We start from the raw sequence: 5955 nt of genomic DNA, 5'->3' as shown, positions 1-5955 counted from the left end.
AAAAAACCCTGAAAGCGAGACTATCAACTGCTCCATTACGAGTAGAGATTAATGTGATTGAGTGATTTAAGATAAGGTCAATTAATTTAGATTTCATCTTTAGAAATTATTCGTGATTGATTCTATATTACTAAATAATTTGCAGCAGTACGAAAAGTTCTGATATGTTCAGATTTTTTTTATTGTGTGAGAGGGTGATACGAAAATAAACCAATAAAATGAAAGGAGGGGACACACTTTTTTAATGAAAAAACCCAACGAAAATGAGAGGAGGTAAAAAAAACTATGAAAGGTGAGATAAAAAAACCTGAAAGCAAGACTACCAACCTGTTTCGTTAGGAATAGAGATGAGTATCAACAAAGTTACATGCGATTGTTAAAAAAAACCATTTGCCGCCCGCGGGCGGCAAAGTAGGAGCTCCGCTCGGAAACTGCGCAGGAAGGAATACATCTTCGTGGACTTTTCGCGGACCTTTTTGTATGCGGGCGCATTGCGTTGCCCTAAGAGCGAATTGTTCTAAAAAATATATATAACTGCGAACTTGTTCATGGCCCCCTCTCCACTTCCATTCCCCCTTCCTCCACCGGCTCTGCTGGATCTTCGGCGATTCACACCGCCTTATCGCTTCTGGAGATCGCTGGTACGCTGTTTTGTCTGTTGATTGCCGAAGCTTTTTATTTTCCTTCTTTCAACTGTGGTTATACCTATTTCACTTCAATCTTTCTTTTCCCCAGCAAGATTGATATTTGGCCGGGTGGCATGTCGTCGTCGATGTACCCAAAGCGCCGTTCGGCCGTGACTGCGTGCAGCATCAAGCTCCCCTCGGGCCTGACTGCGTGCAGCAGCAAGCGCCCTCGACTCATAGCTGCCGCCGCCATCTCATATCCATCTTCGTGGGCGTCTCTTCAGGCAGATTTAGTTCGCCTGATCGGGTGGAGGGTGTTGGCGAGCGACTTGAGGGACTATGTCCGCTTCCGCGCCGTTTGCCCCCACTGGCGGTCTAGCTCCGTCTGCCCACGCGGCCGTGGTGTTGTCGACCCGCGCTTTCACCCGCGCCGGTGGATGATGCTGCCCGAGGGCCACGGCCTGTATCCTGGCCACGGCAGGCTACATGGGTACATCCGCTTTATCAACCTCTCCACTGGCGCCATCGTCCGTTGCCTGCTCCCGCTTTTCAGAGATCACTGCATCCTCGACTCGGTCGATGGTCTCCTCCTCTTGCAACGGGACGAAGACACCGCCATCCGCCTCCTCCACCCATTCACTGGAGACATTGCAGAGCTGCCGCCACTTGCGACCCTCATGCGTCTTCCTGGAGCCAAGAAAAATGTTGAAATGGTCTGGACGTATCTTAGAAACATCGGTGCCACGTCTGTCAGTGTTAGTGCAGCTGGAGTCATCACTGTCATGATTGTAGTTTATAAGCTATCGATTTTAGCCTTTGCTACCACCAGGGACCATCAATGGAATGTTGCAAGCTGGGTGCTCCCACCAATTGGGAGGCTAATATCATCCCAAGGCAAGCTATACATGATGGATACTTCCACATTTTACACTAGTGGTTCTGGAGACACTCAGATCTTCCAGATCAATCCACCCCAGCATGAAGAGATGGGTTCAGGTTCGTCTTCGATGCCATCAAAGAAGTTGATTGCTACATGCTGGGCTGGCAAAATGCCTGCCCCTCAATACCTGGCAGAATGTGACTCAGAGGTCCTGGTGATTGGGTATAGCGACGGATTTTTTACGCACCCTTTGGTTTACAGACTGTCTGACCTTATCCTTAACGGGCTGTCCCGGTAACTAGTATTGGAGACAATGTTCTGTTTATTGATGAAAGGATTCTGAGTGTCAGCTCTAAGGTTCTGCCTAACATTGTGGGTGACTCCATTGTAACTGTTCATCCCACGGAACTGTATTTGGCAGAACGCCACCTCAATAGTGACACATGGTTACAGGCAGCGGATGGACGTATTGCGAACTGTCATTTATCGAGGCCCTATAGCCTCATTTATCATATCTTCACCTGTTGCCATCGTGCTTCTTGGTGAGCTAATTATTCTGCCTGATTTTGCTGTTCCTTAATCAGAGCCTTTTGTGCTACTTGCTGAGTTAATTGGTTCACCACCTCTGCCTACAGGAACAAAGGAACGATTCTTTACCAGTTTAAGAATCAGAATAATTGGAAAGTGAAGAGAAAGTGGCGCCAGGGGGTAAGTCTGAACTGCAATACTACCTCGATTCTATTGCAGTGGATGCATTTTTGGCTCTTTTTATTTCTGCTCAAGGTTTTTAAGGCGGTAAGGCGTCATAAGGTGATCAACGCCGGCCTTACCGCCCAAGTGCATAAGTCGTAAGGCAGACTAAATGCTAGGGTGCTGTCAGTCCGCCTCACCGCCTAAGTGACGCCTAAGTGTCGCCTTAAAAACATGGCTTTTGCTGATGATCCACCACACAGCCTTAATCTAACTCGCCAGCAAAATATTTTTGTGTTATGGAAGTGAAACTGTCCACAATCCAAAATCAGTACACTGGGTTTATTGACCTTCCGTTATCAGATGTATGAAATATTGCCATTCAAAAATTCACACATCTGGATCAGTTGTCCGGGTCTTATTTGCATATAGTTTTCTTGACAAATGCTGAAAAAGAGTGGCACTTTCTTATTAGTGAGGGCCATTATTTTGGCAACTAATGCGATGCAGTTATCCTTTGTGATGCACCTCCAATCAACTTCTGGTTCAGGCAACTTCAGATTTGTTTTCATAAATAAACAATGCAAAGTTATCTGTGAATAGTATCACTGGTCACATCCTTTTGTTATTTTGTACTCTTCACGGAATATGCATTTGTGCTTGAGATCTTGTTAACTTAATTCCATACTGTACCAAATTAGTAGTATTTTCACCAAGGCAAATTTAACGATTTCTTAGTTTCACATTTAGACCAAAACATATTGAGGCAAATTTAGGAGTTATCAATTCTCTATCTAGATACTTGTGCATGTTTTTTCTTCCTTTTTGTTTGATCAAATTGGTTTAGCTTCGCTACATGTTGTCCTTTCGCTAGGCATAAATAATCTGGACCATGGAGGTGATGGCTGGCTATACTCTGCATCTTCACTACTAGGGAAAGGAGAGGTGGTAGTGGCAGATTAATTTTAATATTTTATTTATTTATCATCGTGTTGTTATTGCTTTGATAGAGATCTTTTCTCACTAAGCTCAATTGTTGTACATTCTCTGCATGGCTAAATTATGTGCTTTGTGCTGCACATTTTGTCAGCAAAATGCAATTTTCCTGTTTTTTTTTTAATTCTCGCTAAAAAAACATCCAAGTAACTGTTATAGACTTATTGTTGTCACAATATTAGTGATGGCTATAGATAGAGGGACTGTCTGAAATACTGACAACTGATTGTTATTGTATCATCACATGATCAAACACAATAAGGCGCTAGGCAAGGGCGTTCACTCGCGCTATCCACCTGTCCAAATATTGTGCTGATTTTACTGTACAGGACGAGAAAGAAAAAAACGAGCACGCAACTCCCTTCGTACGCAGCGTTCTTTTCCCTTTTCCTCCCATCTAAGCTTACCGCCGCTGCCGTCGCCACCCTCTCCATCTTCTGCCTGAGCTCCACCTCTCAAGCCTCTACTTGCGATGACCACGAGGCCCCGCCCACGCCTAGGGTTCGCGAGGGAGCTCTCCCGCCTCCGCCTCCGCCGGCCATGTCATTCCGATCCGGCGGCTGCAACTCTTGTTCGAGCTCCTCTCCAGCGGCCTCACCACCGCCGCCGATGACAACACATCCCTTCACTTCCTCCCGAGACCTAGCGCCGCCGCAACACTGCAAGCGCAAGCAGAGGTTCTGGAGCCCCTCGATTGTGGAGGAGGAGCCGCGTGTGGACGTCCATGCGCCCGCCGTGCTCAGGGCAACGGATCTGAGGCCTGTGGCGGAGAAGGCCTGCCAGATGTCGGACACGGAGAGGTCCGTGGCGAGCTGCGTGGCGTACGTCGGCATGGAATTGAGGCAGAGGAGCGTGGCCAGGAATGGGAGGGTGGTGTCGATTGTGGAGGACACGGTCAGCAGCTGCGGAAACAGCTCGCGTGAAAGCGCTGCGGCTGACGCCACGGTGCGGGTTCGGCCCGGCGGCCTGAGTTGAACGATGAAGAAACTGCAGAAGGATGAGTCGCTGGGCTGGGACAAGTACATCAAGGAGAACAGCAACATTCTCGGAGGTATAGATTTCTGTTCATTTGGATTTCAGTACATATTTTAGTTTTTTGCACACCTCTTTCATGGTGTGATGTTTCATTGCTGTTGGTAAGAACATTCGCATTGAACTGAAATTCTGTAGAGTGCGGCATTTGTGAATTTCATACCAGCTACGCAGTCTATGAACATTGTGACATAAACGAAACAGTCGGAAGTAGAAATTAGGAATTAATCTTGTGTTACACTGAAGTGGTTCCCTTATGGGTTTTGTGCGTCCTGCTAAATTTGGAGGATCATGAGAAATAAAGTGTATTGTAGTTTAGAAAGAACACTGGCATCATGGTTTTAGTTGGGGTATATAAAAATTTATCAGAAAAGCTGCAGACAATCATATCATAACCTGCATTTTCTAAGTAAGAAAATAAGGATGCACTGATTCTCTACAAGCTCGTGAAAAATGAAAATAGTAACTCAGAAAGTTGAACCAAATAATTTAAACCAGCGAGGTACTCTGTTCATGTTTTTTTTTTTTATGAAAACCTTTAAAAGATATCATTACCAGTCTCTGGATTTGCATTTCTTTTTAACTGCCCAGCTCCTAACCATTGTTGCTTTGTAGTGGCCATAGATGGGAACAACTTTTAGTCAGATTTCCTATCGCACACTGAATTAGTCCAATGTATGCGTTTACACCTCTTTTCAACTATGATATACTGCAAAAGTCGAGCGCCGTGACAATTCACCTTTCAGATACTTCGTTGGAGAAATGTATAGCGGCAATTCACTTAGGAGTACAATTGCAGTGGGTAATGACAAGAAGCGACAGCGGGTCTACAACACTATGTTTCATGTGCCTTGGAGATGTGAATGGGTATATATTTCACGTGCAAATATGTTCCCTTCTTGTACCCTATATATTAGATATATTTGTTGGAATTTTAGGGCCATCCTAATTATTTGGAGAGTTAGGGCCATCCTATTTATTTTGAACTTTAGGCCATTCTAAATTATTTGGAATAGTTTGCCAGCATTGCTGGAGATGAATCCAATACGCATTAGTTATTGTAATATTATTTCTGGAACCATGTTATCACCACATATTTCTACAGAAATGAATATGATTACATTCAGATCCTTATTAAGATATGGATAGATACAAATGGTATGATTTTGGCAGCGCTTAATGAATTAACAAAAATAATGCATTAGACAATTCTTTTGAACTTTCCTTCAAAAGGATGAATTTGATTACCACATTCAGAAGATAACCAAATGATTCAGTTTAGTAACTCTAGATGTAGCATATTCTGTAATAACGGGGAGATGTTTGATTGTGATCAATGCTGCAGCTAATTGTAGCAGGATTCTTTGTCTGCTTTGGATTCCTTTCTGTCTTTGCTCACCATTATACCTGCAAGAATTGTGATGACAGTTTGGCGAGTGCTGAACACTAGGTGGGTTCACGATAATGCTGTAAACTCGATGATTTACACATAGATTATGTGCATATTATTTTGTTATGTACAGATTAGTCAGGGTGTGTATTACTGTGGCAGAGGAGCTCCCAACTCACGCCCTAGAGTGCGAGGAGGAAGCAGGGGGTGGTGGCCTGGCATGGAACGCGTCAAAATCCCTTGCCGCGCGGGGCGCAGAAATGGGAGAGGATGCCGGTAGGAAGCATGAGCAGCTTGACGGCAGGAAGCAGCAGCTCGCTGATTCGTAGGTATACTCAGAT

At 44.7% G+C, this 5955-nt stretch overlaps 1 pseudogene; it reads left to right on the top strand.

The window, feature by feature from the left end:
• The first annotated feature begins 538 nt into the window (after positions 1-538).
• Positions 539-5955, top strand: part of LOC119268773 — a 13455-nt pseudogene continuing 8038 nt past the window's right edge.

Source organism: Triticum dicoccoides, chromosome 3A (assembly GCF_002162155.2).
Source record: "Triticum dicoccoides isolate Atlit2015 ecotype Zavitan chromosome 3A, WEW_v2.0, whole genome shotgun sequence".
Lineage (NCBI taxonomy): Eukaryota > Viridiplantae > Streptophyta > Magnoliopsida > Poales > Poaceae > Triticum > Triticum dicoccoides.
This window is presented reverse-complemented; position numbering and strand designations above follow the sequence as displayed.